Source organism: Mus caroli, unplaced genomic scaffold (genome assembly GCF_978045245.1).
Source record: "Mus caroli unplaced genomic scaffold, Mus_caroli_1 scaffold_17, whole genome shotgun sequence".
NCBI classification, from domain to species: Eukaryota; Metazoa; Chordata; class Mammalia; order Rodentia; family Muridae; genus Mus; species Mus caroli.
In genome coordinates this window covers 75,262,697-75,286,793 of record NW_028227272.1, presented here as the reverse complement: position 1 = coordinate 75,286,793, position 24,097 = coordinate 75,262,697, and the positions used below count along the sequence as shown (strand labels likewise).

The following is a 24,097-nucleotide window of genomic DNA, read 5'->3' as shown; positions in this document are numbered from 1 at the left end:
TTCAATGGGGCTTCAGTCTCCTTCAGCTCCCTGGGATTCTCCGGCTCCTTCATTGGGGAACTTGTGCTCCGTCCAATGGATGACTGTGAGCATCCACTTCTGTATTTGCCAGGCACTGGCAGAGTCTCACAGGAGACAGCTATATCAGGCTCCTGTCAACAGATCTTGTTGGCATGTGCCATAGTATCTGGGTTTGGTGGTTGTTTATGGGGTGGATCCCCAAGTGGGGCAGTCTCTGGATGGTCATTCCTTCAGGCTCTGCTCCGAACTTTGTCTCCAACAGCAGAATTCTTTGTTTGCTTGCTTGCTTTGTTTAGTTTTTTGAGACAAGGTTTCTTCCTGTAGCTCTGACTGTCCTGGAATTTGCTTTGTAAGGTAGGCTGGCCTGGAACTCAAGGAGATTCACCTACCTCTGCCTTCTGAATGCTGGGGGTAAATGTGTGTGGTGCCACACCCATTAGGACAGCAGTATCTTAATTCTCTTCTTTCTGAGCCTTGTCTGGGCTACCACAGCCAGGCAATTGTGAATTTACACAGATACATGGTCTCCAATGGCAAATTTGAAAGTGGGTTGATTTAAAATAATCTTGAAATCTAAAGATACTGTTTTATAAAGAGATGGAAGAAAAACATTTGTCTTTAGTTCTATTAAAAAAAGAAAGTTATAATTTGATGTAGTATGCCAGGGACAGTAGCTAAGAACTACAGTGTGTGTAATGTTTAGAAGAAAAAGTTTCTCTGGAGCAGTTGGTACTTAAGACAATGTAGCAGTATAGAAAGACTCTAAATTGGCTCATTAATATCAAACAGCTCCCTTTTCCTGACTGCTGCCTGTGGTCTGCTTTGGACAAGAGGTAGATGGTTCACTTAAGAAATCCTTTGCTTTTCAAGTTCACGTGACCATTCAGTCCATGCTTCGGAATTCTGCTGTGCCATCCTTTCAGGTTTCTTGACTCAGCTGCAGATGTGCAGGGCAGTGTCACGTGACACTCAGCAAGCCTGAACTAGATCACCGGATGCAGGTGTTTTTTATAGCCACAGGTTTTCTAGGTCTATATATGAATTAAGAGAAACCATACAAGTTTTGCTCAGAAATTCCCAAGGGTGCCTGTATGGGAAAAGTACTGTCTCAAGCAATATCTATATTTTGGTTTCTCTGACTAGGATTGATTGACCACTAGAGAAAGACAATAAGAGCTGTAACGTCTGCATGCCACTATCAAGCTTATGTGGAGGTAGAGCTATAAACTCCGGTGGAGACAAAAAGAACTGGGTTATATACAAGCTGCGTGTTTATTAGGAAATAGGAAGTCCAGATAGTCTCTAAGAACTCCTTACAAACATTATTTAAGATGTTATTTAAAAAGAGTGTGGTGGTGTGAACGAGCATGGCTCCCATCAAGGTTTATATATTTGAATGCTTGGTCCCCGCTGCTTGAACTGTTTTGGAAAGCAGTAGCAGGTATGGTCCTGTTGAGGGAGGTGTATCATTGGTTAAAGATCTCAAAGCTTTAAAAGTCTCTGTTTCTAATTAAGTCTCTGCCTCCTGCTGTGGATCAAGATGCAGGCTGTCAGCCTCTGCTTCAGTGCCATGCCTTCCTGCCTGCTGCCATACTCCCCACTGTAATGCTCATGGACTCTAATCTTCTAGAACCATGAACCCTTCATAAGTTGTCTTGGACATGGTGTCTTGTCGTAGCAATACAAATGTAACTAAGACAGAAGGCTGGAGAGATGGCTCAGTGACTAAGAGTGTATATTGCACTACAGAGGACTCTGGAGTTGGGTTCCCAGCATCCATGTGCAGTTATAGCCACCTGTAACTCAACTCCAGGGAGTCTGATGCTCTCTTCTGGCTTCCGTAGCCACTGCACTCAAGTGCACAGACACTAATTACACACAAAAATTAAAATCTTTAAAAAGAAGCATACTAAGTCGGTTGTGGAGGTGCATGACTTTAATCCCAGCACTCAGGAGGCAGAGGCAGCCAGATTTCTGAGTTTGAGGCCAACCTGGTCTACAAAGTGAGTTCCAGGACAGCCAGGACTATAGAGAAACCCTGTCTCAAAAAAACAAAACAAAACAAAAAAAAAAACCCAAACCCAAACCAAAACCAAAACAAACAAACAAACAAACAAAAAGCCAAAAAGAAGCATACTATCAATTTCACTTATTTTTGGTGACTAGATTTACAGTTTTCAGTGTAGATAGAGACCGTTGTTAACCACTGAATTCAGGATACTGGTTCAATCTACTACTACCTTAGCCTTTTCTTTGCTTTCTTGTCATACATAGTCTTAAGTCCTTACCATCTTGTCAGTTACTTTTCTCATCCCCGTGACCAGATATGAGAAGCAACTTAAGGGAAGAGGAATGGCTTTTGGCTCATGGTTTGAGGGGATACAGTTAACCATGGCTCCGTAGTGACTGGAGTAAGTTGTGTCTATTTGTTACATTTTAGTGGACCAGGAAACAAAGCTTTAGTGAGAAGTGGAGCTGGGTGACAATAAAAGTCAATCTGTAAAATCAAAATAATTTACAGAGAATACATGTTGTGAACATGGCTTCCTACACTCAGTGCAAGGGTTTCAAGGTTCATGCCATTACTCCTGGCATCAGTAGCTTGCTGCCTTTGCTACACAGTGTATCTGAGCATGCAGTGCACACGTTGCTAAGCCAGCCATCCTTGATATCTGAGGAGATTCCAGCTTCTGGAAATTATGAACACAGTTGCTATGTGTCAGATAACTCATCACAAAAGTAGAGCACAATGTTTTCACAGTGAAGAAGTGATCAAGCTTCGTCTCACTAATAATGGGATAAACCAACATCCTGAGCCTCCTGCTGGGTTGTGCTAAGAAAGACACAATGTTACTCCTGTACTGTTCTTGCCCAAATGCATAACCTGTCAAAAAGCATGAGGAAATGATCAGACAAACCCAAGACAGGAGCATTCTATTAACCAAGTGACCGCTACTCTATAAATAAGAAAATGCCATGGAAGACAAACAGAGAAGAGGGAACTGTTCTGGACGGAAAACAAACAAGCCAAAATAATAATAATAAAGAAAAGGCCTTAAAGCCATGTGGCATAAGAGGCACTCAAAGGCAGTGTGAGCTTACATGGAATAGACTCTGTTCCCCAGGGCAGAAAGAAGGAAATGCTCTTTGGAAAGCAGTCTTGTATCAGTGCTAATCTTCTGGATTTTGAGAAATGTGGTTGTGTAAGAGACTATAAGATAACATGTTTTTTATTTTTAGAAAGTTAGTGCTTCAGCATTTAGGGAGATCTGTAAAGTATTTTCAAGAATGGAAAAGAAAGGAAGGGAGATTAGAAAGATTTTTAAAAAATGGTCAAGTTCCATGTAGAAGGAGCAGTTCATTCTTGTCACTAACTGTTCGTAGGTTTGCAACTCCCAAAGCAAAACGGAAGGAAAAAAAACCAACGTTCTCTGGAGATGATTGCAGTTGTGAACGTTTTAAGATTTATTTAAACATTTAAAAGATAACATTGATGATTGTTACCGACAAACATTTTCCAAAGCATTCTTTAAATTACGCAACCATTGGAAAAACACCAGAAACTCAATTTTAGAGAGCTATACAAATGGGGTGCTGGTTAAAATATGTGAATCTACAAGTAAACATTTTGTTTTGTCATGTTTTATGATTCAGGTAAATTTGGTTTCTAAAGTGTTCATTTCAAATGCTTGAGAAATAAGCCCTTTCTAGGATTAATTTTGCCTTTGAAATATAATTTTTGGATGGAAATGTTTCATAGATTCTTCAAATACTATAAACTATTTTGCTTATATTCCCATTTCTCTATGCTGTCTCTCTCTCTATATATATATCACATATACCCAATATAGATATTGTGCATATGTGTTGTAATGTAAATTTGTCTTGTAAAAGGAGGCAAAACACTACCAAGTAGCACAAGGAAAGCGATCACTGGGAGAAGCTATCAAGCCCTCCCCTCTACACGTCAGAAGTGAACTTCTCATAAGTGGTGCTTTCAAGCATTAGCCAGATCTTTGTGTAACTAGGGCTGTACTCCTGAGAGTTATCAGCCCCCACATAATACTTGTTCATATGCTCACTAATCATATGCTCACAAAGAAACACCCTACGAAAAAAATCTTATCTCTTTTTAAGTCATTTTCCTGGAATCTGAAGAAGTCATATGTACAAATACTAATTTTAAAGTTAGTTTTCATGTCTTATTCTTCCTCATTATTTCTCTTATCACTTATATTTGACAATGCATGGGACCTCTCCCCTGATAGAAAAGGCTGGACATGGATGGACACACAGTTCAGGTCCCCACTGACCATGCCATGCTGGGCAGACCCTAAAAGAGCGTAGAGGCAGGGCTTAAAGAATTTGAAGTCACAGAACCGCAACCACAAACTCATGATCACTCTTTTCTCAAGAACTTGTTTCCAAAACAGCTATCAATGGGTCGCCCTGAGTGGGGAGAGATATCTGAGGCTAATCAAAGGGTGAGGCAACTGGTTTGTTTTCTTGGAAGTAAGGTTATACCCGTAAAGGGTGTGCCACATCTGGCAAGGGTGATCCTAATATGATGGAGAGGTAGATAGGGCTTCTAACAGGGGAGCTTTCCATATGTAGGTGGACAGGAAAATCTAGAGGGTGAGCATCAACTCTCAGGTGATGGCGATGATGTAAGCATGCTATGTTGCAGGCTGGATGTAAGGTGGAATCCGTGCCGAGGATGCAAGAAGGGTGTCACCTAGATAGACAGAAGTAGGATGTAGGAGAGAAAGAAGAAATGAGGTCAGAGAAGCCAATGGGAAGATGGTGGAAAGACAGCCGAGAGAGGAGGACTGGTCTGAGGGTAAATGGATACAACTTCCTGTCACAACCTGTGATGGTTTATGTGTGCTTGGCCCAGGAAGTGGCATGATTTGGAGGTGTGGCCTTGTTGGAGTAGGCGTGTCACTTTAAGACCCTATGCCTAGCTGCCTGGAAGACAGTATTCTGCTCGCAGCCTTCAGATGAAGATGTAGAACTCAGGTCCTCCTGCACCAAGCCTGCCTGGATGCTTGCCATTGTTCCTGCTTGGATGATAATGGACTGAACCTCTGAAACTGTAAGCCAGCCCCAATTAAATGTAGTCCTTATGAGAGTTGCTTTGGTCATGGTGTCTGTTCACAGCAGTAAAACCCTAAGACATACAACCCATGCTTCTTCCTAAAGTTAACATGGGACTTAAATTACCAACTTCACACATGTGTCTAAAGCTCTCAATCGGGCTGGGGAGATGGCTCAGTGGTTAAGAGCACCGACTGCCCTTCCGAAGGTCCTGAGTTCAAATCCCAGCAAACCCATGGTGGCTCACAACCATCCATAATGAGATCTGATGCCCTCTTCTGGTGCATCTGAAGACAGCTAAGTGTACTTAGATATAATAATAAATCTTTAAAGGGGGGAAAAAAAAGCTCTCAATCTTCTATCCTCTTAACATGGACCTTTAAAATCAGAAAAGATCAGTATATCCGCAAGGGGCAGCCAGGAGGGGGAAGTATTGGATGCTGACTCAGGGATTTTGATAAAGTACAAAGTTAGGAGGGCACCAAAGTCAACAAGTCAGCGTTAGAGTTTGATTGTCGGTGTTTCTATTTATTTTTGAGATTCCTTACTTGACTAAAACACCAGGCAGAACTAGTGAGAGATTTAAATACAGCTTATCAATACATTTTATTGGGAATCTGTCAAGTCTAAATCCTTTCTGAAAATATGGTATGCTGGTATTTGGTTTTTAAAACACCAAGAAGAAAGAACATTATTATAAAAAAACAAAATGAAACAAATAAACAAACAACAACAACAAAAAAAACCCCTTGCTTGCTTCCTTCCTTCCTTGAATGTCCCTTGTCACCCAAGTCCTCTTTATAAAAATAGTTTTTCAACTTCTCTTGCATGCCATCGACAGAGAGCCATAAAGACCTGTTAAATACAGAATTTCAATTAGTATAAATTCCTAAAAAGGTTTTCTAAAGGAGTCATGCTTTGAAATTGAACTCCATCAAAAATATTTAGAATTAGGACTTACGCATTTGACCCTAGAAGTGGAGGAAACTTAAGGCGATTCAAAGTCACTGTAGGAAGCGGGTTTCTCTGAGGGTGACTCCTGTGGAAGAAGCATGGAAGGAAGCAGAAACACAGAGACCTGAATTCTTAACTCTGAGTGGAGCTGGCATTCCTAAGATACTTCTGAGCGCTTTACCGCTATTATGTTATGTGTAGCATTAAAAATAAAAAAAATGGCCTTCTTTACAAGGCCTGACTACATAAGAAGCCCTTTTAGCAGGACTCTCAACAAACTTCAAATCTCCCTTGCTTCTTATTTTTTGGGGGACAAAGCTATGCAAATGCAAAGCATCCTTTCTTTCTGCCAGGGGCCCAGCCTGCATCCTGGCTCCTATGACTCGGAACCTGAACAGAAAGTGGAGAAATAAACCCACGAACGTACACCTCATGAGCCTGTGTTGTTGAGTTATTAAAAAAAAACCGAGATTGTCAGATGAACCCCAGGCTTTTGCACTAACATCTAGATGTTATAAACTGGTGATACTGAAATCAAAGGATGAAAAGTCAGCTAGAGCCAGCTGATGGTCCTCTTTGGGAAGTGTCTTCTAACAGAGATGATATGATAATGGCAACTCATCTGTCTCCGTTAGCAGAAAAGCTATTAGGAAAGCTATTAGTGAAAACAAGCCGAAATGGCCCAAGATACATGAAAGGTGGTTTTTTTTCTCACACAAGGTCTCTATATCCTAGGCTGGCTTCAGGACCCTCTGCAGCTGATGATGATCATCCACAAGCCTTAACCATCATGCCTAGTTTATTTGGTGCTGGAGTTCGATGAGCCCAGGGCTTCATGCATAGTAGGCAGGGGCTCTACCAGCTGAGCAGTATCTTCAGCACAAATGTGTTTTCTCACAGACTGACAAATTGTAATTAGGACTCTTCATTTTCTGCTTAAGTCTCAAGTACAACCAAAACCTGTTCTTGTGTAAAATGGAATATGTAATTATCATAGAACTAAGGACGTCACAGAGTACCCTCAAGTGAATAGACAACTTATGTGCATAGTTGTTGGGTTATGAGTCTTTCTCAAACGAATCCATGGTAGAGTCTACTTCTTTCCATGCATTTTCATCTTGGTTTATGCCTTAGTCAGGGGTTCTATTCCTGCACAGACCTCATGACCAAGAAGCAAGTTGGGGAGGAAAGGGTTTATTCTGCTTACACTTCCACACTGCTGTTCATCACCAAAGGACTTCAGGACTGGAACTCAAGCAGGTCAGGAAACAGGAGGTGATGCAGAGGCCATGGAGAGATGTTCCTTACTGGCTTGCTTGCTTGCTTGCTTTCTTATAGAAGCCAGGACTACCAGCCCAGGGATGGCACCACTCACAATGAGCTGGGCCCTCCATCCATGATCACTAATTGAGAAAATGCCTTACAGCTGTATCTCATGAAGGCATTTCCTCGAGGGAAGATATTTTCTCTGTGATAACTTCGGCTTGTGTGAAGTTGACACACAAAAGCAGCCAGTACAGTTTACATGTGAAAATGTACTTGAAATTTTCTTTTCTGTAGTATAAATTCATATCATCGTATCCCACCTATTTTAAAGAGTTCTCAAAAGAATCATGCTTACTGTTTTGGAGATACACTTTAGGGAGTGTGTGTAAGAGGAAAAGCTGGGCGTTTGGTGAATCGAAATAGAAGATAAACTGTCTGACACTGTTGGTAACCATGGATAAGGTGACCCCACCACATTCCCATTTTGTATTATCCTTAGGGTCTGTGAGGTTGAAGACACATCAAAGACTCTTCCCTAAAATCCACAGTGCTGGGATCCATTTGAAGTCATTGCCCCCTTTCTTGAGTACTGGAGATAGAGTGCTCTGTCCCGTGAGAAGAGAACACTCACTGTATATGAGTAAGACAGCAAACATCAGAATCAACTGACAGCATAGTTTCTCATCGTGGCATAGCTGCGTACACCCCATTGTGGGGAATCTTACAAATGGAACTGATTGACCGTAAAATGTGTCTATTTTCCATTTAAGTTTTCGTGTGATGCTTCACTGAGGCACGTTAGTTACTGATGTTTCCCCTGGTCAGCCCTCCAGGGCTATCTTTAGGTCTTGTTAAACCAAAGAATGTACCGTGCAGAAGATAAGGCCTCTAAGGGAGAAGTTTTATTCGCATCAGCTGTTTTGCACATTGCTTAAACTGGAGATGTACATAGTTCCTTGAAGAGAGCAGCATTAGTCAGATGCTGGGGGTGACAGTGGGAAATGGAACCTCTCCTGACATGTGCTCGATAGAAACCCTACTGTTGAGACAGGCAGAACCTTAGCATCACGTCTAAAGGCTTCATATCTCAGTTAAGTCCCAAAGATGCAAATACTCACCACATGACCTTGAAGTCAACCTTCAAATCACATAGCTCCTTTTACAGAATGAGCACAATGTGAATATCTCAAGGAATTATTTTCTAATATAAGATGCTCAATCAAGATGAGGTCACAAGCATGTGCATAAGTCTGAATAAATTGTGATGACATCAGTGATGATGATGACGATGGTGGTAGTGGTGATGATACAATTCTAATTGAAGTGTCCTTCTATCGGCTGTCTGCCCTTCAATTATTATTTTCTTTATGTGAAAGATGAAGGTAATAGTATTCCCTGGCTGACTTGTTTTGAGAGTTAGAAATGATATGTCCAAAGTAGACACAGTTTTTTTAAAATCCATCATAAACTCTTAATAACGTGTTGTTCTTGTTATTTTTTTTTTTTACACTCCCTGTTATTTAAGTAATAGGCTTGAGCGTCAGGAAAGCCGTGTGTCTTAGTTAGGATTTCAATTGCGGTGAAGAGACATCGTGACCAAGGCAACTCTTAGAAAAGACATTTAAGTGCGGCTGGTTTACAGGGTCAGAGATTCAGTCCTTTATCATGAAGGCGGGAAGCGTGGCACCTTCTGGGCAGGCTTGGTTCAGGAGCAGCTGAAGGTTCTACATCTTGATCTCACTGCAGCCAGGAGAAGACTGACTCATGAGCATCTCCAAGCCCAGCTCCTAAGTGACACACTTCCTCCAAACGAGACCCCCCACCTCCTAATAGTGGCAACCCCTGAGCCAAGTATATTCAAATCACCACACTGTGCTTCCTAGAGAGGTCAACCCCTTGTGATATAATGAATTTACGTACCAATTTTAACTGATATATGCTTCCTCAAATGAGATTAGATTTCTTGGTCTAATGCTCCTATTCCACTTCTCTCAAGGATAACTCTCTCAACAATAACTTAAAAAAATAAAAAAGCCAAACACCAAACCAAGATTTTCTACAATGGGAAAAATTTATCTGAAGCATTTTGAAAAAGACAATAAAATTACCCAATTAATAACAATATGTACTGTCAAAAAAGGCAACAAGAATTAGAACTAGGGGGTATAAGGGGCATTTATTTGCTCTGAACTTGATATTTTGAGTATCTTATGGGTGTATCAGTCTAGGAAGGATGGTGGTTGTTCAAGAAACATTTTAAGAACCTATTAACTAGCTCGTGTCTCTAGCTGCATATGTAGCAGAAGATGGCCTAGTCGGCCATCAGTGGAAATAAAGGCCCATTGGTTGTGCAGACTTTATATGCCTCAGTACAGGGGAACACCAGGGCCAAGAAGTGGGAGTGGGTGGGTAGGGGATTGGGGGGGGGTAGGGTATGGGGGACTTTTGGGATAGCATTGGAAATGTAAATGAAGAAAATACCTAATTAAAAAATAAAAAACAAATCCAGAAATATGATAATTAATAATAATAATTTAACCATGAGGATTTGCTTCTTATGGATGAACCAATAAAATTATTTTTGTTTGTTTTTCATTAAAAAAAGAGCCTATTAACTATCTAGTCTACCCACAAAAACCAGCAGATTCCTCATTCAGTTACCAGTTGGATCCACTTTAAATCATCTGTTAGTGACAACATCTTCTTCCTAGTTGAGAAGGGACAAGCTGATATAGCAGAGCTCAAAACAGAAGGAAAAAATGGTGGCTTGTCTTGAGTGCTGAAGTGCTCTGAATGAGCAGGGAGAGATAAGGTGACATCATAGAGCAAAAATGAGTCACAAAGTCCCCTTATCTCTCCTTGCTTATTCAAAGCACACCACCACCCATGGCTAAAGCTCCCCCAATAGAAAAATACCTACTGTTGGGCTTGGACCACTTTGTTTTGACCACACTTGGTACTTTTAAATACGATTTGCTAACCAGTTAATAAAGGCTACTCTCTCCTTCATGGTGGTGAGGTATCTTTACCAACAGGTGTATTAGATGTCAATTTTGTTTCTCTGTCTTTTGCTGAGTTTCCCAAAACAAGATCAGTATGACTTTGGGGTGGAGATGGTAAACCCAAGAAACACAAATAAGGACCTTCATTGTGAGCAGCTGGGTCTTGATTTTACTACCAACAGGAGACTCTGGAGAACGCGGCCCAAGGTTATCCACTTGAGAGAAGACAGATATCTGTCCAGTCTCCCATCATCCACTGGTCAAATGATGTCACATGAAATATTAATATTTTCACCTTTGAAATCTGTCCATGCATTAGAATATCTGGACAAGTTCCCATAGGCATCTCCCACATCTAGGATGGAGAAGCCCAGGGCAGAAAGCAAAAGATTCACAATACAGCTAAGACATGAATGGTAACCATAGCAACAACTGGAACAAGAAGATTCATTCTAAGGGGAATAGAGCAGAATCGGGAGGAGACTTTGATGTTCATTCGTTTTTTTTTTTTTTAACAGTACCATTACAATAAATTTTGATTAAAGCTATAAGCTGTTAATAAATGTTATCCCCTCAATTTCAATCTCTGAAGTATATTCTGATAAGAGATGCAGTTCCCTCAAGGCTCACTATGTGTTTTCTATGGTTCTCATAGGATATACTGCATCACATAGCTTTGGAATTATATATCTTAGATATGCATTTTAAAAATGCTTAGTAGTCTAGAAACATTGAGAGATGGACTATACTTTAAATATTACAGATTTTCTCCTCTCCCTCTAAAGCGACATTAAAGTACTCAGGGGAGAAAGAAGAAAATAAACAATTTATGGGGTCTGATAAATCTGGTCTACTGAATGGAAACTGTATTGAATATGCAGTAGGTTCACAGCAATTAGCAGATAATAATTAATGCTTTGAAATTCTCTCCAGGTGTAGAGAAATATGGCAAGCGCTGGAACAAACATGAAAACAAACATGGACAGGATTCAATTAACTTTTGCTCCAAGGACGGGAAGGACTAGTTTTAGAATCTAAAATACAAACTGTTCATACCTCTGACATTTCAACACTCATTGCATAGTAAAAGAGGTGTGTACTAAAGGTATGTCTGTGTTCCAGTCAGAGGGATTGAAGGTGTGAACTATGGGAGTGTCTGTATTCCACCTGGATCACACAGACCTAGGTCTTTGGATGTTATCCCTTGCCAAAATTCCTCTATGAAAGAAGAAAGACTTGGGAACCTGTCATAAGTCCTGACAGTAACCTTGCTTGTTGATCATTATATTATGTCATTTTACATGTGTATTCATATATATGGGCCATTTTATTATGAACATTCCTATGCATCATCCTAGCTATAAGCATTACATTCCACAATCATGACGTTTATAAAAAGAGTAAGTTCGTGGGGGGGGGGGACGACGACAGGGAGATGGCTCAGTGGATGGAGTGCTTACCATATGAGGACAGACCTATGTTTGAATCTAAGCATCCATACAAAGCTAGCATAGCACCTATAATGTCTTTAGTGGTGACTAAAGAAGCAGAGAAAGGAGAATCCCTGGAGCTTGCTAGGAGGGGCAGAGTATTGAATGGATATGCTCCACATTCATTGAGAATTCTTTTCTCAATTAATTAAGATGAAGAGCAACTGGGGAAGATAACAGTACTGACCTCGGGCTTCTATACATACCCATGTATGTATGTATGTATGTATGCACCAGCATGTCTATGTGTGTGTACACATACAGAAGAAACAATAACCGAGAGATTTTGCTACCTCACATAATGTGAAGGCTAGCGAGAAGTAGTTGACCATTCCATACTATGATGTTACTGCTTTCTTGGACAACTTTCACTATTGCTTGCATCAGTTCAGGTCTTCAAAAATGAACACCAGGATGACCTTAAGCATGCAAGAGAGTTATTTTTAAAATTAGAGAATGGGAGGGATCTAGAAGAGATAGAACGAGGCTTCAGACCACAATGCAGTTCTGCACGCCACAAGTCCACAACGTGTAAAGACCTTGGACACAGCAATGCAAACAAATAAGAAACACAGAATAATATATAAAGCCATTAAGTCCTGACACAGCAATATAAGCAAATAAGAAACACAAAATGCCATCTAGAACCATTAACTCACGGTTAACATAAAGTGCACGCGCACTAGTAAAGATTTGTGATCGTCCCAACTAGTGAATCTGTAAATATTATTATGAAATGGTGTGGAACAGTATTTCCTACATTGAAGACCAAGAGGGCTGGCTTTGTCTTTGGTCATTGACAACTGTGACAACTGAGAGAAAAGGGAGAAATCTCAACAAGTGCGAGTGCGTAACTTTTGCTTTAGCGTCAGAACAGTCTAGAGAAATGTGGCTTCTAATTAAAGATTTTGAACATGAACTTTCCAGACTGTAACAGAGCTAAACAAATGTCTACCCAAGCCCCCAGTGATGTAATGATAATGATAGCATGTGAAGCAAATAAGTAGTTTCAACAATCCTCCCTGGGGCTCCCACGCCCTTGCTCGACACAGAAGGGGGTACAGTAGGCAGTCATGTTCACCAGGGAATTATCTCTGCAGTGCTGTGTGCTCTCAGTGTGTTCGCCATGCCAAAATTATATAGACTGTGTTGTCTTTTCCTTACATTTATTTTATTATATTTAAGTTAGTGTGCACTTGTGTATATGTACTTGCAAGTGTACATGCAAGCATCATGGTGCACCAGTACATGGCATGGACAACATGTGGGATTTGATCTCTCCTTCTACTATATAGGATTGAACTCAGGCCATCAGGCTTGGTGGCAAGTACCTTTATCTGCAGAGCCTTTTGCTGGCTCCAGAAACTCCTTTTGAGAGTATACTGGGGAGCTGGAGAAAAGGCTCAGTGGTTAAGTGAACATGCTGCTCTTACCGAGGACCTGGGTTTGTTTCCAACCTACATAAATGCTCGTGACTGTCTGTAATTCCAGTCAGAAGATTTGGTAACCAGGCACACGTGTCTTGGGTATCTGTAAAGACAGGAAATGTTCGTATATTTCAAATAAAAATAAATACATATTCTCTTTAAAGAAGTACATTAGGGAGCTGGGATTGTAGCTCAAGTGCTGGTGTCTTGGTGCCTCTTTATTTATGCATGTGAAGTCTTTTTGGTTTGGTTTGATTTTGTTTTCATGAGACAGGGTTTCTCTGCATATCCATAGCTATTCAGGAACTCACTTAGTAGACAAGACTGGCATTGAGCTCACAGAGAGATCCCTGCCTCTGCCTCCAAAGTGCTGGCATTAGAAGCATGTGCAGACCATTACTGCTGACCACATGGTATCTTTTCAGTCAAGGCTATTTCTGTGGTTTTTTTTTTTTTTTTTTTTTTTTTTTTTTTTTTGGTTTTTCGAGACAGGGTTTCTCTGTGTAGCCCTGGCTGTCCTGGCACTCACTTTGTAGACCAGGCTGGCCTCGAACTCAGAAATCCACCTGCCTCTGCCTCCCGAGTGCTGGGATTAAAGGCGTGCGCCACCACGCCCGGCTCTATTTCTGTGGTTTAATAGAAAGAATGTTCACACTTCAACCTTGGATTCCCTTTCTATACCACACACACACACACACACACACACACACACACACACACACATACACAAGAGATCTGGTGAAAGAAATGGTAGTTATCAGTTGGAAATTAGATAGGAGGTATGATATATTTTAAAGTAAGTGGTCAGTTGCTTGCTTATCCTGCTAATTATCATTTTTTTGGGAATCATTTTCAGAGGCAGTGGGTGCCACTATTTTAAGCATGATTGCCCGTGTTATAATGAAAACTATATCATTTCCCTTTTAGAGTTAAAGCCAGGCCAAGTTAATCAGGAACTTTAAAAAATTGTGTGTGTGTGTTTGGGGGGATGCACATAGTATGTGGGTACTATAGTGGCTATAGTGACCCTTCTTCCCCCCAGCCAGTTGTCCAGGTGCTTGCAACCTCCCAGTTCTCTGCAGCTGCTCTGATTCTGGTCCTTTTGCTAGAATTTCTCCTTCAGTCTCTCACTGACTCCCAAAACTAGAATTTTTCCTGCAAGCTCCAGAAACTTTCAATACCCTTTAATGAGATTCCCTTGTGCTCATGATCACCACAAAGGCAGTTTTGTGACACACGACTTACCCTTTCCAGGCAGAAAGTCCCCTTTGGGGGCTCTGCTCTGCACACTAACCAGGAAGCTCTAGTGAAAAGTCAGTCACAGGGAGTTAAGAGGAAAAGGAAAGCCAGCTGAAAGCTAACCCTTCCATAGCTTAGCCTTGCTGCCCGCTCTGAGCCTGAGTGCTTCCCTAATTTGATTAGACATAGCTCAAGAAATGGCTGCCACCGAGTGTGCCAAGACTGACTGAAATGATGCCAGCCTCCATGAGAACAGAACAGAGGAAGCTATGGCTGTAGATGTGCACAAAGATATGACTATTCACTGGTTAAAGCATGAGGGCTGGCAAAAAAAAAATTTAACAAGATCATTAAGATCATGGGGAGAAGGGGAAAGGTATTTCTGTGCTATGCTTCTCTGACACAGAAGCAAAATGCAAAAAAATATGAGAGCGATGGGAAAGTCCATTGAGATTGCTCAGTGTGTAAAAGCACTCGACACCAAGTCTAATAGCCTGAGTTCAGACCCGAGAAGATTGTCCTCTGACTTTCACGTGTGTGTTTGGGCATGTACATACACGCACACACACACACACACACACACACACACACACACACACACACACACACAGAGAGAGAGAGAGAGAGAGAGAGAGAGAGAGAGAGAGAGAGAGAGAGAGCTAAGCACTTAAGTCCAAATGAGCTGCAAGCAAGCTTAGCAGACTCCGTTTAATTACTTACGTGCGTTTCCTCCAGCAAACCCCTCCCTGCTGTATGGACTGCACAAAGCTAGAAACTGAGAGAGTAGAAGGGCAGAGGAAGAGGAAGGGTCTGCTGCGAGCACAGACTGGGTTATGAGAGGGCAAAGCATGACCTCTTTCAAGTTCAGGAAAGAAAGAAAATGGGAAGTAACTGAACTAATGTGAAACCAGAAAGGAACCCAAGAGCAAGCACAAGAAGCGATGCAACCAGCTTCCCCCAGGAAGGGAGTTAACACGTGGCAGATGTTTCCGGATAGGACTTGGTGGTTAGGAAAATGGAGAGGTGGGGTTTATGGGAGAGTGATTTGGAAGTGAATGGGATGAGCAAACTTAAAGGTCTTTAGGATAGACTTCACTGGAGCTGGAGATGTGGCTCGGCTGTTAAGAGCACTGACTGCTCTTCTGCAGGTTCTGAGTTCAAATCCCCTCAATCACGTGGTGGCTCACAACCATCTGTAATGAGATCTGACTCCCTCTTCTGGAGTGTCTGAAGACAGCTACAGAGTACTCACATAAACCTTTCTTTCTTTCTTTCTTTCTTTCTTTCTTTCTTTCTTTCTTTCTTTCTCTCTTTCTTTCTTTCTCTCTTTCTTTCTCTCTTTCTTTCTTTCTTTCTTTCTTTCTTTCTTTCTTTCTTTCTTTCTTTCTTTCTCTCTTTCTTTCTTTCTTTCTCTCTTTCTTCCTTCCTTTCTTTCTTTCTTTCTTTCTTTCTTTCTTTCTCTCTTTCTTTCTTTCTTTCTTTCTTTCTAAGGATAGACTTCACTGAATCTGACATAAGCATGACAAGTATGGTTTTCTGATCACCCTGGTGAATGGTAGAATTTGAATAGAAGACACTGTGTACAGTATTTGTCAATTTCCTATGTGAATAGAAAACACTGATCTTGGGATCAAGAGGATATGGGAGGAATTGTAGAGAGTGACATAGAATGAGTCAAAAAGGAGGCTTGTGTGACACACACACACAATCACAAAATAACCAGTGTGTGTTAAAGAGATGTTTTTATTATCACAATGGGACGTCTAGAAGTCAGGTGAATGCCTGGAGTGAGACAGACTCAACACTGAATTGTGTTATTACACCAGATCTTAGCTCCTTTTGCCTTCATACCCGGCCCAGGGCTTCAAATTAACTTGACTTTGGAATCTTAAGACAACTTCGCAGAGGGACCAGAACGGTGTTCTCTGTTCATATGCCACAAGACATAGAGTGGCTTCAAATCTAGCACTTTCAAAAGGAGAATTCCCCAAAATGTTCCCAAGAGACCTTTCCTTGTATCTCACAGCCATTGAGTAATGATTGAACAATGGTCTAATCACTGGTAAAATAAATAAATAAGCAAGCAAACAAACAAACAGACAACATACATACATAGCTCTTACTTTAGATGAGCCATGTCCAGCTCTTAAACTGAAACCACCTCCGCACATATTACACCCTTATGTCTCAATAAGAGAAAGTAAGAGTGAATATCAGGGCTCTGTAAGTACCCCAGTTACATTCATTTGTGACTACAAAGTGTCTCGGGCTCTTGCTGTTAATACCATAGGTGATGAATGAGTATCAACCAAATCTTCCTGTCTCTAAGTAAACAAAGTTTTGCCTTTCTGTTAAGGAGTCAAGTTTCCTTTGATACTGATGAATGCACTAGTCAGTTCCCACCTTGCAAAGGATAGAACCCCTGGACCCCACATAGAGCTAAGAGCCATAAGAGCATATTTCATTTTGTCTTATAAAACTGCAACAATGTTACAGATTTTTTGCTCAGTCTCCAGGACATCTTTAATTGTTTCCTCTAAGACGATACAGATTCTCCCTCAGGCATACATCCTAAATGTCTTTTTGCAACAGAATTAACCTCTTTGTCCCACACCTTGGAAACAGAAACCAAGTGTTATGCTCAAGTCTAGAAGTTTTACGTTCCAAGGGCTAAGATCATAGTTGGTTGTAGAGTGGTTGCCTAGCATGTCCCTGGCCTCGGGTTCCACCCTTGGGTACCACAAGACAAGAGAATGGAAAGTGGTAGGAATTCGAAGTCCTTACAAACTTTTGTGGCAGGCAGAGACAGTGGACAGGTGGTAATATAAATGGACAGGCAGAACAGCCAGTCACAATATAAATATAAGGCTTTCACGATCCTGCTTAAAAAATGACTGGCACCTCCCACACATAACGATTTCCCAGCACCTTGAGAAGTTCAGATAGGACTATTCACGAGCAGGCACAGCTAACCATACCAGCCTCACTGTCCACATTCCAAAGGCCTTCTTGATTTCCATGATTGGGTCTTTATAACTCCACGATTCCAAAGGTCCTTTTGATCCTACCAACAATTGCTTCCCCTATTTTTCCATCATGTGACACCTGCTTTTCTTCTGGGACATCGGGGATCTCTTCGTCTAAAGCCACTGCCAACAGCTCCAGCCCCAGCTTCGTTATTGCTCTCTGCTCCTGTGCCTCTTCTCGGCTGCCTCCTTTCAGATATGGTTCACCTTGTTTTGTACCGTGGCTTTCTGTATTTATCTCTTCCCGTGATAGTGCAAGGATGTCAAGTAATACTTTTTCCTTGTCTTATTTCTGGTATCTGAAAACTAAACAGTATCTGTGTTTGCTGGATAGACTTCTCCTTTGAGAGAAACACCTTTCAATGTATAATTTACTCTATGGAATTCCTGCTTTCTATTTTGATGGAAATAAACTATTTGTGATGAATAAAACTGGTTATAAGAACACACTGAGCCAAACCCCACAGAACACAGCAGCCAGATAGTTGTTTTCAAAGGAAACTTCAGCATTATAAAATTTCTTAATTTAGTATTTTCAAATAATAATTACTACCATATATCTTTGTGAATAAATTACTCTGTTCATTTGTAGAAGAAGAAAAGCCAAAAAAAAAAAACCAAACCAAAACAAAACAAAAAAAAAACAAAAAAGCAAAAACCAAAAAACCCAAAAAAACAAAAAACAAAAAACAAAAAACAAAACAAAACACCCCTGGTGTTGTCGGGCCACATTGCAAGCATATATGCTTGACTGTCAAAGAGAGGTGGCTGTTTCTTGAAGTAAAATAAATCAGGCCAGCAAAGCTGGTTTCAAAATGAAATTTTGATTATAGACTTTTTAAATGCCTGGGCAGCTTTCCTGGAAACCAAAATCATTATGTGTCTTGTTTTGAAAAGAATGGCCTAACCCTCTTATTAAATTGTTTGAATGCTGTAACTCAGACATAAAATGACAGCGCTAGAAAATTAATTGTTGTGTTTAATTTGTTCCTCTGATAGTGAAACAGAATTTTATTCCTCTCTTCGTAAGATAAAGAAATCTTAAATGCTGTTCTAAGTCTGGGCAAACTCTGGCTTGTTACTCCCACAACATACCTCTGAGATCACAGCACTCCCTTCTAATGTTGGCCTGTTCCTGCTGGCCTTGCTATTTCTAAATCATACATTCTTTTAGGAGAAAGTGGCCTGCGATTCTGGGTTAGCTTAAATGAGAAAGAAATATTAAGTGTGAAGCTTTCTCCCACGGTATTCCCATTTCGGATAGCGTGTAACTGAACAAACAGGGAGGGAAGGCAGAAACAGAGATTCTAAATCTACAGGATGAGACAGGCTAGCCCTCTAGCTTGTAACTTACCCCAGGATAGAGACTTATCTGTGTCTATATCCTGAATATACACTTGGTAGGTCATGACTCAAAACAGTCATTTACTAAAGCAATCCAAATCAAGTTCATTCAATCCTTGCTGGGGTTTGGGTCTGGCTTGTTCCCCTGTGGTTCCCCTGGAAGCTTAGCTCCCCACACAGCGATGTCAAGGTTAGGGAAACTTTAAGAGATGGGACCTATTGGGAGATAATTGAAGTCACCAGGCTCCGTTCCTACGATTGATATTGTCCTTGCAAAGGGCGTTGGAGATGGGGCATGCCGGTGCTTGTATTAATCCTAGCACTCAGGAGGTAGTCCATCTTGGTATCTTTGGTTCATAGATGTTTTCTTTTCCGCTTCCCCATCTATCATACCACAACAAAGTACCTCGTTGCCAGAATGTAGGTGTTACACTGGACCTTCCAGCCAATGAGGAGTCAAATAAACTCTGTCCTTATAAAATATTCAGCCTGGGCTTAGAGAAATACAGATCTCGTTCCAACTTCCAAATTTGAAGCATTTTTCTCATTTAAGAAAAGTATTTAAATAACTTGCCCAAAGTCACCCTGAAAGATTTGAATTACAAACTGAAGATACAAGATTGAAAGGGATCTAAGAATTATCTAAAAAGTGCAGTTTGGAGCTGGAGAGATGGCTCAACAGTTAAGAGCACTGACTCCTTTTCCAGAGGTCCTGAGTTCAATTCACAACAACCACATTGTGGCTCACAACCATCTGTAATGGGATCCAATGTCCTTTTCTGGTGTGTCTGAAGACAGTGACACTGTACTCATATAAAATTTAAAAAATCTTTAAAAAAAATAAGTAAAGTGCAATTTTTAAAAAAAAATAGGAGAAATATAATTCGCAGGTACTATTTCAAAACACTTATTTTATAGAGTAAAAATCAATACAATGTGTATACAATTAATGTATGTACACTTTAAGCCTTCGCACAAACATGACCAAGCAGATCTTGCCATGATAAATGTCAGGATTTGGTGACTGTAAAGACAGAAACAAAAATTGTGTTCTAAAATAGACCTTAGAGCTATGATCCAAGTGTTACGGGGGTGGGGGTGGGGTGACAGATGAGATAAACAGCTACGAGGAGGGCAAACAAGAATAATGCTAAGAGAATAAGAGAAAAAAATAATAGTCACAAACACACTCTCATATAGAACTGCACTGGATGCGGGTGAAAATACTGGCAGATAATATTGGAAGTGCAAGCTAAGAGAAGGAAGGCCTTTGGAGAGCAAGGGCCCTGGGGAGCTAGCCACTTGGTAGACAAATAAGGACAATTCTCTCAAACTCATGGCCTCAGTAGATATCAATCACTTCCATCAGCCATTAGGGCCTCTTACATAACCTCTTGGGTTCCCTTACTGTAGTTTAACGTTTTAGAAGAGAAAAACTGAATTCAGTCATTAAGTCTTGACTCAAATTCAACACTGTAAAGAATTAGCTCCCTGGTACTGAGCAAGATGTTTCCTTACAAGCCGAACTTCCCTTCTCCTCCGCCCATGGTAGACACGGACTTACTGCAAGAATACGAGACTTTTAAAAACAAAAGGCAGATATAGGTCAGCAAGGTGTGTGGGTAGGTTAGAACCCTGGAGCGCAATCAAAACAACTTGGGTAATTGACTCTAAAACTGATTTATGCGAAGCAACAGTGTTTCACAATAAAGGCTCCTGTGTGCCTTTAAGAGTATGACTGAGATTAGTAAATAGGCAGGCAATAACAATTAACTCGTTTCCTGAATTTGGAGAGGTTCCTGTGTCAAATACTCGGACAAATTCCCTTCCTAAGAGCATGGAATTTTTATGAGTCCCCATGGACCCAACCACAGCATTCGTACTTTACGTCACAACCTGACTGTTAAAAGAACGAAACAGATCACATCTGAAGTGGCCTCGTGTCAGGGAAGTCGAACAACTTGAGAGTTCCAGAAATCTGGATTCGGTTCCTTTCGTGAGGTACACAGGCTGGGATGGGTGTTCTAGTCTCTCCGGATGAAGGGAAGGGAGCTGCGTGTCTGCTGCGCAGGGACTTCCCAAGCACCTGTTCAGCTTGAGGAATTTGTTTTGGTTTGCTTGTTGTGTAGCAAAGCAGTCGTTCCGCCACACCTCTTGCTTCAGTCATGGGTGTACTCTTTGGGTTCCACTTCCTGGTACCGTTCCTTTCCTCTTCTCCGGGCGTCCCACTGGTCCTGAAGAGTTGTCACTTTCTGTTTATGGTGGACAAGGACAAGTGCCCTGTAATCTTTCCCCCTTGCTTTCTATGCCAGACATGTTGAGTTTCCATTTTTCTTAATTTCTTTTTCTTATAAAATTGTATGTACTGGTGTGTGTGTGTGTGTGTGTCTATGAACATGTGTATAAGAGTGTCTTTGGAGATCAGAAGAGGTCATCTGATCCCCTGGCATTGGAGATACATGTATGCAGTTGTGAACTACCCAACATGGGTACTGAGAACTGAACTTGAATCCTCTGCAAGAGCAGTAAGAACTCTTAACCACAGAGACAATTAAGAAGTCTTAACTCTCTAGCCCCAGATGGTGAGCTCACACTCTATTCTAATGGCCGTATGGTATGTAAGTTCCTCAGAAACACAAGTTTGAAGAGGTCTGAGATTATTCACCTGCATATTTCCCATATTTGCCTATTTGAATATTTCTGCCTAAACCTATCTTATCATAGACCTAGATCTAAGACTTGGTTTCTACTTAGTATTATCATGGATGGGTCTCCACTAGTATATAATATAGTGTATATATTTTTAGATCTACAGGTCTCTCTTTCTCTCCCTCCTTCTCTCCCTCCCTCCTTCCCCTCCCTCTCCCTTTTCCCCTTCTCTCTGTCTCCCCTTCCTCTTCCTCCTTTTGGTTGTAAGCCTTAGCCTTTAACAACTGAGTCATATTTCTAACCCTCTACCTGTTTTTTATCCAAGGGTTCACATAGCCCATGCTAACTTCAAACTCCCTTTGATCCTCCTGTCTCCATCTTCTCTACCACACCCAGTCTTAAGCAGTGTGGAAGTTCCAACCCAGGGCTTTATACATTGAGAAGAATACCCTAGCACTGGCTGCATTGTCAGTCCCAGGGCAGTTAAATGCTCATTGTTTTAGCTTTGTACCTAATGACATGTGCTTCACAGCCTTTCCTAATTAGAAGGTGTCCTTTCGAGACTCGATTACTGGAGTAAGGCGATTCCTGCACTAAATTCCTAAGGATTTCTCTCTTTTTTTCTTTTCTCAAACCTGTCCACATTAGCAAGCCCTGCTCTCCTGATTATTACTACACAGAGATTTCAGAAGTCACATTCAGTGCCCTTTTGGATGTTTGTTCCATGTGATGAAGTCATTGATGACGCTTGCTGCCTAACAATCTTAACCACACTTCTTGTTAGCGATTCTTGGGCAATATCCTTTTTATACAACATTTTTAGTCTTTGTGAGTCACCTGATCAAAGACTGTTCCCTAGCAAGGACTCTCTAGATACCACACGTGGAGTCACCATGTGTGCTCCCCTTCCCAAAACTGCCTCCATTTTGGTCACCCAAGCCTCACAACCGCTTGCAAGGAATGGCTACCTCCTCCTGATCCACCTCCTTTTCTGTGGTACTCGGCTGCTCCCAGCTGCTCCCTAGATACTCATTACCTGATGAATGAATAATGAATATGTGGTGAATTTATGCAATTAAATATTATTCAGCTGTTAAGAAAAAAGCAAATCATGAAAATCACAGGATCTGAAAACAGAATCACCCACAGTGCGGGTAGCTAGAACCAGAAAAGCAAGGGTCATGTGTTGTTTATGATTGGGGTGTGTGTTATATTTGCAGTGCCCATAGAGGTCATGAAATTAGTAAAGGGCTATGCTGGGCCATCTCAAAGAGAGTGGAGACAACAAGAGAGCAATGGTTTAAAGGGTTAAAGGAAGATAATGGAGTAGGAATGGTTAAATGAGGCAGGAGCCGGGAGGGCAGGGTAGATGAGGGAATATGGCGAGGGCTCACTTACTGTAAAGGCATTTTGAAAAGCCAGATGGAAATCTGCAACTATAAAAGCTTCCTGAAGTGTATACATGTGCATATATAAACAATTTTTTAAATATATTTTTATTACATATTTTCCTCAATTACATTTCCAATGCTATCCCAAAAGTCCCCCATAGCGCCCCCCACTTCCCTACCCACCCATTCCCATTCTTTTGGCCCTGGCATTCCCCTATATTGGGGCATATAAAGTTTGCAAGTCCAATGGGCCTCTCTTTCCATTGATGGCCGACTAGGCCCTCTTTCGATACATATGCAGCTAGAGACAAGAGCTCCGGGGTTCTGGTTAGTACATCATGTTGTTCCAACAATAGGGTTGCAGATCCCTTTAGCTCCTTGGGTACTTTCTCTAGCTTCTCCATTGGGAGCCCTGTGATACATCCAATAGCTGACTGTGAACATCCACTCCTGTGTTTGCTAGGCCCCGGCATCGTCTCACAAGAGACAGCTATATTTGGGTCCTTTCAGCAAAATCTTGCTAGTGTATGCAATGGTGTCAGCGTTTAGAAGCTGATTATGGGACGGATCCCTGGATACAGCAGTCTCTAAATGGTCCATATATAAACAATTTTAAATGGAGTTACCCTATAATAATCGGAAATAATGCCCCTAACTAAACCTATAGGTAACAAATAAGTGTTCAGTACCAGAAATGGGGTACCTCTTGATCAGTGAGGTCCCATATACTCCCCACACATTATAAGATACTGCAGAACTTGATGGCAAGATACTATTACTGAAGACGCCACACACTTGAGTCCCAGAACATGGAGAGATCACGCTGGTACCGACCTATAAGTTCAGTACCTACTGTCAAACCTTCCTGGTGCTAGAAGGTGCTTGCACATGCTACCAAAGGAAAAAAAAATAGTCATTGATTTTACCCAGATGTGAACTATGATAACAAGAAGCCTGGCAGGGAATGCTCACCAGTATAATAGTGGCATAAATATGAGAGTAACCAATTACTTTCTAATTGGATATATGACTGGTTCACAAGTTGAAATCCATACCTGACATGATTATCGAAGCTAAGAACCCATGGGTTGACAGGTCATAGGCTCGAGTAGAAAACCTAAACTATTACTGTGAAAAAAGGTATAATGTATTAGTCAGGGTTCTCCAGAGACACACAACTTACAGAATGTT

At 41.1% G+C, this 24,097-nt stretch overlaps 1 long non-coding RNA gene across 1 annotated transcript; it reads right to left on the bottom strand.

Annotated features, from left to right (window-relative positions):
* Positions 1–5,837: 5,837 nt before the first annotated feature.
* On the bottom strand, positions 5,838–10,109 carry LOC110311233 (uncharacterized). The gene is made up of 3 exons (XR_002379945.3): positions 10,000–10,109; positions 6,080–6,157; positions 5,838–5,973 (listed from the first exon to the last, which is right to left on the bottom strand). It is a non-coding gene; the product is annotated as an uncharacterized LOC110311233 (long non-coding RNA).
* Positions 10,110–24,097: the final 13,988 nt, after the last annotated feature.